We start from the raw sequence: 8,054 nt of genomic DNA on the forward strand, positions 1-8,054 counted from the left end.
TGCCATTATCAGATTTAAATAGCTGGATTTTAGATCCAAATTGAGTGAGAACCATGTTATAAAATTGCACAAAAACACTAGCAGTTTCAGATTTATCTTTCAGCAAATAAGTCCAAGTTATCCTACTGTGATCATCAATAAAAGTGATAAACCACTTACAATTATCAGCATTCTTCACCCGAGAAGGCTTGTATGTAGAAGGAAAATAAGATGATTTAGTATGTTTGGCAAGAGAGCAAACTTTGCAAGAAAAAGAATTAGGCCTTTTATTAATAAATAGAGCAAGAAACAATTTTGCAAGGTATTGGAAACTAGGATGGCCTAAACGAAAGTGCCATAACATAACAGTATCAACTTTTCCTAAAGCGGTAAATGACTTGGAGATCTCGATTTTAGGAGAGGTAGGGAGGATGTAGAGACCATTATGCAAGTCGGCCTTACCAATCATCTTCTTGAGTTCAAGGCTCGCAAAGTACAATCACGATCATTAAAAATTACAGAGCAAAGGCAAGTCTGTGGACAATTTACTAACAGAGATGAGATTGCACGCCAGATTTGGTACAAAGAGAACATTTTAAGTGCAATCTGTTCATTGAGAATAACGATTGCCATGTCCTCTATTTTGCACAAGGTACCATCACCGCTTTGATGACTTTACCAAAGGTATGGAAAAATTGTGAAACAATGCTTTGTTACCGATCATATGATCCGTAGCACCGAATCGAGGATCCAATTAGGAGTCAACGGGAGGAGAAAATGCAGAGAAGAAAGGTTACCTTCGGATCTTTTATGACCAGATTACCTCACAAGACCCTTGAAACTTTCCAAATAGTTTTTGAAGTTCAAGAACTGTTCTTTAGTGAAACTAGTGATGAAGTGGCAACGACAAAGCTTGATTTATTATCTCGAGAGTGCTTGGACTTCCAATCCTGAGGCTTACCATGAAGCTTCCAACACTTCTCCTTAGAGTGGCCGGGCTTTTTGCAATGATCACACCAAGGTCTCCCCCGTTTGGAAGAGGGAGATGATTGATGGGTCGAAGAAGGCGATCTTCGAAGTGGAATATAGTTCATCAGACAGCATCACACACCTTCGGCTTTCTTCTTTCTTAACCATAGAGAAAGCCTCTCGAAAGGAGGGAAGAGGAGAAATAGCCAGGACCCTGCCGCGAACCTCGTCCAGGTCCTTATTTAAGCCTTGGAGAAATTGAAAAAGTCTTCGTTGACTAACAATTTGCTGATAAAGAGCAACATCGCTTAGATCTACCCAATCATAATGTGCATACAAATCTAATTGTTGCCAAAGAGCGTAAGGGTATTGTAGTAGAGAGTAATGCATGGTTCCTTGTTTAAGGGTGGTCGCTTGATCTTCAACATGATATAATTCAGCAATGTTATCCGTGCTAGAGTAGGTTTCATGATCGCACTCCAAATTTCAGCGGTGTGGTGTAAAGAAGAAAGTTTCGCTTATACTGGGGTCATGGAATTAAGGAGCCAAGTCATAACGACCATTGTCACGCATCCATTTAGCAAAACCAGCATCATCACAAAGCAGCTTCTTGATTTCACCAAGAACGTAGTCCAATCTTTCTCGCCCAAGAGAAAATCTTAACCGATTGGGACCATTCAAGAAAATTGTTGCCATTCAATCGATGGCGGTGATAGTCGAACGCATTTAATCGATGGAGCATCGAACCAGAAAAATTTTCGGATTTGAAGTAATCTCCGACGTAGGAGAAGGAGTTTCGGACATGGTCTAGGTTGAAAAAAGAAATCGTAACCTAAGCTGATACCATGTAAAAATCAGAGTATTTGATACTAAATAGAACATAAATCAGAGTTTTTATACACAACCTATGACACTACTTTAGGAAACTCTAAGTTAGGAAAGATACTAAATAGGAGATATGATCCCTTAAAATAAGGGATTTTAAAAAAATATATCTACAAAATATTCCTACAGTTTTGATATGAAACGTTCCTCCTTTGAAGAATTTCCAGATCTTTCCGATCAATTGGACTTAGTTGACCCTATTCCAGAGAGTCCTGTGTTGTCTTTACATGCTCTTCAGGGGTTGCAAGACCATAACACTATGAGGTTTCCAACAGTTATTGGTAACACTAAAGTGGTTGCATTGGTAGACTCAGGTAGTACACATAATTTTATCGATCTCAATGTGGCTAAAAGGTTGAACTTGGTCGTAGAATTAGGAAGCACATTGCGAGTGATGGTAGCAAATGGTGTACGGTTATCTACTCAGGGTATATGCCGAGCAGTTTCATGGGAAGCTCAAGGGAACAAATTCACCACTGATTTCTTGATCTTATCAGTAAAGGGATTCGATTTGGTTCTTGAAATTCATTGGCTGCTATCTCTTAGGCCGATTATATGGAATTTTTCAAATTTGACCATGAAGTTCACTCACATGGGACAGGACTACAATCTACAGGGTACATTACTAGGTTCACTTCAACTTGTTTCCAGCAATTAACTTTCCAAATGTTTGAGTTTGGTGGGTAATGGACCAAGTCCTATGCTATTAGCTTCTTCTGATCAGACTGCCCTTACAATACAGCCATCTCAACTACCACCTGAATTACAAGGTCTGTTAGATGAATTCATCGATATATTCCAGGTTCCAACGAGTCTACCTCCTCCTAGATTGCAAGATCATAAGATTCCCCTGATAGATGAGTCTAAAGTTGTTAAAGTACGACCTTATCAATATCCAGCAGTTCAGAAAATAGAAATAGAGAAGCTGATATAAGAAATGCTGCAAGCAGGAATTATTAGGGACAGTAATAGTCCATTTGCCTCTTCTATGGTGATGGTCAAAAAGAAGGATGGTAGTTGGAGGCTCTGTGTTGACTATAAGCAACTTAACCAGCTGACCATTAAAGATCGGTTTCCGATCCCAATTATTGAAGAATTATTAGATGAATAGAGGCAAGCAAATTTCTTTTCCAAAAACTCATGCTGGCCATTATGAATTCTTGGTCATGCCATTTGGCTTGACCAATGCGCCATCCAGCTTTCAATCCCTAATGAATTCAGTATTTCGACCCTTTCTGAGGAGATCGGTTTTCTTTGATGACATACTTGTGTATCCTCAACAGTGGACTGATCATTTGCTGCATCTATGAGAAGTGTTCCAAGTCTTGAGGTCCAATCAACTTTATGCTAAGAGGTCCAAATGTAATTTTGGGGCTACTCAAGTTGAATATTTAGGACATATTATATCTCAAGAGGTTGTTAGTATGGATCGAACTAAGGTGGCGAGTGTCTTAGACTAGTCTCCTCCCACGTCAGTCAAGGAGTTACGAGGGTTTCTTGGGTTGTCTGGATATTACCGACGATTTATTCAAGGCTATGGTTTACTTGCTAAGCCTCTCACGGCTTTGTTAAAAAAAAACGCACCATATCACTAGAATAGAAACGAGATAAAAGACAGCGTACAACACAAGAGAATTAACAGAAATAACGAAAATAGGAAAACCATTCCATAACAAAATATTAGAAAAAAAAAAGGAGAGAATTACGGGGAAGAAAAACCTGAGAGAAATGCATAAAGAAATATAGAAAATTTTTTGGAAAAATAGTCAGCAGAATAATTCTTTTTGGAAAATAAAAACAATAAAGTAGAAATTTTGAAAAGAGCAAAATAGAGTTACCTTTCGAGAAGATAGATTGATGGGAAAGAACGCGATGTGAAAAAACAGCAAAGAAAAACGGGCAGCCTGACTACAAATCCCATGGCCAAAACCCTAAACCCGAAGCCGAGAAGCCCAAAAACTCACAAACCCCAAGCCGAAAATTAAAACCTCAAAAAGTCTTCTTCCATGCAGAAGTTACAAAAAAAAAATGCTTTTTACCGTTAGGTTTCATTTATTATCCCTTTTCTTTTTTAAAACAACTTCTTCTCATTTTTAGTCAAACAAGGCCAAATTAAGTTAGAACTTTTCTTAGTCTCATAATTCAAATTGGGGAAAGTGGGGAAATATATATCAAAAGGATCTAAAATATTAACCTCCATTTTAGGACTTAAGGGTAAAAAGCTTATAAAAGCGCTCTTAAATTTAGTTAATCAAATATTTTTCATAACTAATATAATTTTCTTTGTAAAAGATAATATTTTAATTATTAATTAAATGTGTGTTCATATACTATATTATTAAATCTATACTATATATAAATACACAATTAACTTTTCAACTAAAATTAAAATTTGAACCCCTGAATCAAAAGAATATATGTGCACACATTTCACAGATGCATGCAGCTAAATTTATATGGAAGATAGAAAGAATTATATAAAAAAGTATATGCACACACATACAGATAGAAAAATATATATACACAAATAGATAGAAAGAGTATATCAAAAGAATATATATAGATGCAAATTTCACTTACGGATGCATGCAAATATATCAAAAGAATATATATATATATATACACACATTTCACTTACAGATGCATGATGCAAAATTTATAACAGATAGAAAGATATATATACATGCAAATTTCACTTACGGATGCATGCAAATATATCAAAAGAATATATATACACATTTCACTTACAGATGCATGAAGCAAAATTTATACGGAATTTGCCAAATAAAACATTAACAGCCATGTAGACAGGAAACAACAATCAAATAAAACAATACACTTCAATGTTATTCCAAACAAAACCATGAGATTGTAGAGGGATACCTTGGGTCGATATGAATGGCCGACGTCATCAAAAGATAAACCTTCTTTTGCTACATAATTAACAATACCAAAGCAAAAGATGCATACTTTAGATTTTTTGAAAAATAAACCAGTAATACAATTCAAATATGAAACTTCGAAAGAAAACTCTCACTGTAAGATCAAAAAGGGCAAATATACTGTGTTCTTCATAAGAAAGAAAACAGCACATAGAATGTTTTGATCCATATTTGGAGATCAACCAAATCCAATCCAACGTTTTGATCAACCCTTACTCTCTCATTCTAACTTAGAATGTGCTACCCCACAAGTCTCCATGCATTACTTTAGGCCAATAACGGGCTACTTGTCAAAATGCACAAGGACGACTTATATTCTCCAACTTACAAGGGCAGGGGGTGTTTGCATTTCTATCCATTTTAAGATAAAAACGGAAAAGGTCAAAAGTAGTGCCTTTTGAATTGTTAAAAGCCAGACCAAGTTCCAAGTCGCTGACATGGTAGGAGAATCAGAGGGAGCAGCAGCAAGGACAGCTTCTTTCTCCAAAGCCATAAGGGAAGATGCCGGAGGCAAACGGGTTAAGTGAGAACTCAAAACAAACAATCAGCTCTTCTTTATTTCATCATTCATCAATAAATATAATCACTAACCCTAGTTTCTTGCCTTTCTGCATAGGGTGAAAATTTTATATAAAAATTATACTTAATATAATTTGTGTAAACCGCACAGTTAGGTCTGAAGCAGGGCAGTGATAAATATAAATTTGTGTATATTTAATATAAATATAATCTCTAACAGCACAGTTAGGTTGAAAGGTACTCGCCACGTATGTCAAGCTCACTTCCATGCATACCTAGCTAAAGGATAAGCATTGTATAACTTATGCATATTATAAATAATTACTTACATTCCTCAAGCTTTGCATGGATAAATATCATGAGCATACTCCATTGGCGAGTACCTTTCAACCTTTTCAGGCATACCTCAATGAAGGTACAATTATATAAGTAATTACAAGTTTTTCAGGGAAAATTATTGTGCAACGTTCAAGCAAATATTTCCAGGAACTTAGCTTTTAATGCATGCTTCTACTTCTCAAACACTTAACCTACGAGACATACTTGCTATTCTTAGACACAGCCTTCAAGGCATACTTTGTCTTCTTCAACACTTAGCCTTTAAGGCAAACTTCATCTTCTCAAATACTTAGCCTTCAAGGCATGCTTCGTCTTCTATAACACTTAGCCTTCAAGGCATACTGCATCTTCTTAAACATAGCCTTCAAGGAGGCATACTTCAACTTCTCAAACAACTAAATTTTTCAAAAACAAAGCCTCTTCAGGCACATTTAACCTTTTAAGGTAAATAGCGTTTCTAAGAACACCTTGCACTTTTATACTTTGCCTCCAAGGCTTCAAGCATACATACTTTGAATGTTTACACCTTGCCTTCAAGGCCTTGTGTGAATTTCACAAGAACAATAAAATCACAAACTTCGCAAAAAATTCCTCCAATTTTACGAAACAAAATAGGCAAAAAAATTTCTAGACAGAACTTGCCCAGAACAAAGAGACTTCACTAATACTTTTTGTCTCAGGTAAGGTTACTTTACAACCTTCCCTTCAACTGAGGGCAATTGTTACACATATGCTCACTTAACATACCTTCACCAGGCCTTACCAATTGGGACAAACCCACCAAACAGAATAACCCCGCCAATCACCACCCTCTGCCCAAGGCCACGTCATGCCAAGCTAAACCACTCTGTTGTCACTACTCTTTATCCTTGTCACATCAAATCACATAGCCACCCTAATACGGCACCCACTTTGAATAACAAGCCCACCACTAAAACAAGGACACATGGCTTATAAGTGTTCCCTTTAAATACTCCCCTCAAACCTTATAACAAAAGGGGACCAATCTATCTACTACCACTTACAACTCTCGGCCCATTAACTGAACTGCCTCCGACCTTCTTGCCACATTCTTATATAGTATCAACAAAACCCTCAGTTTAATAAAGTTTAGGGTTTTTTTAAATATTTTTTATTTATTAGAAAAATGTATATTATTATATAGTTTACATTAAGTATTTTATCTTTTACAGCACTAGAAGAGATCTACTTGAACAACGGTTTCTTATAAAAGATCTACGCCAAACAAATCCTAAGCATTCAATTTCAAAATGGACATGTTAGTTGGTCCAATATTTCAAGGATAGAGCAGCAAAATGCCAAAAGCTTATTTGAAGAAACACAATTATTGGTTAAGCAAATGCTTTGAATCAAATTGCTTTGGGAACGGGACCAATTCATAGCAGTAATATAAATAACATCAGGCATGATTCTCTACTTACATACTCCAGACCTCCTAAAGCTGGGAAATGCCAATACACCATTGCCAAGTCTAATAGAAAATAACCAATAGAGAACCGTACAAGAGAATGATTAGGAAAAAAATAATAAAAAATATGTTTCAAGTTAACCATCAACAAATAAAACCAAGCATGTTACAGGCAAGGAAAAGAAAGTCATCATGATCAAAGTTTAGCAAATTGTAAAGCAGCATTGAACATATTTTGCAAACCACATACCATTAAATTATAGAAATTGGTAGTCCAAATATTAGTGCATCTTATAAACTAATTTGAACTCCCATGGCTATGTTAATCAAAGGAAAAGAATAAACCCAGACAATCAGTTCACATATTGATAAAATCGTAGCTTACCCCTAAGATCATGTTCGATATAATAGAGCTTCAATTAACAATCAAGTAATTACTGGAATCCTCGTCAAAAAGATATGAGAATAGCAGGAGGTAAAGAGAAGCCCATGCTGCAATTAAAGCATGGAAAGTTGAAAATCCCCTGTACAAGATAAATTTAGGAAAGAAAGTTATACTTTGAACAATTTTTTATATAAGAAAAAGGAAAAGAAGAAAAGAGCATAGGACAAAAGTGCACCGATTGTTCCATTCCACTTTTTCTTTATCACTTAGTTTTCATATCCTTTGAAACAAAAAGGGCTGATAAAACCTTTTATATCATAGACCTGCAAGAATAATATCAATCATATTTAGAACTTAAATAGAGGGAGAGAGACTATCTCAAAACATTAAAAGGCTGTTACTTAGAATCGAGGGTCAGTGTCAGATACAATATAAGGATGCGTCCAACATGGGTATACTAATCCTTTTAAAGTTTTTCCATATATTTAGATCATCATATTTTAGAAAAAAAATATGAAGAGTCTAGGTAACATAGTTTAAAAAGACATATAACTCAATAGGTTGCGTTAATCTCGTAAACATTTCAACACAGACCCAAAAAGAGAAG

This window comes from Gossypium arboreum, chromosome 3, assembly GCF_025698485.1.
Source record: "Gossypium arboreum isolate Shixiya-1 chromosome 3, ASM2569848v2, whole genome shotgun sequence".
NCBI classification, from domain to species: domain Eukaryota; kingdom Viridiplantae; phylum Streptophyta; class Magnoliopsida; order Malvales; family Malvaceae; genus Gossypium; species Gossypium arboreum.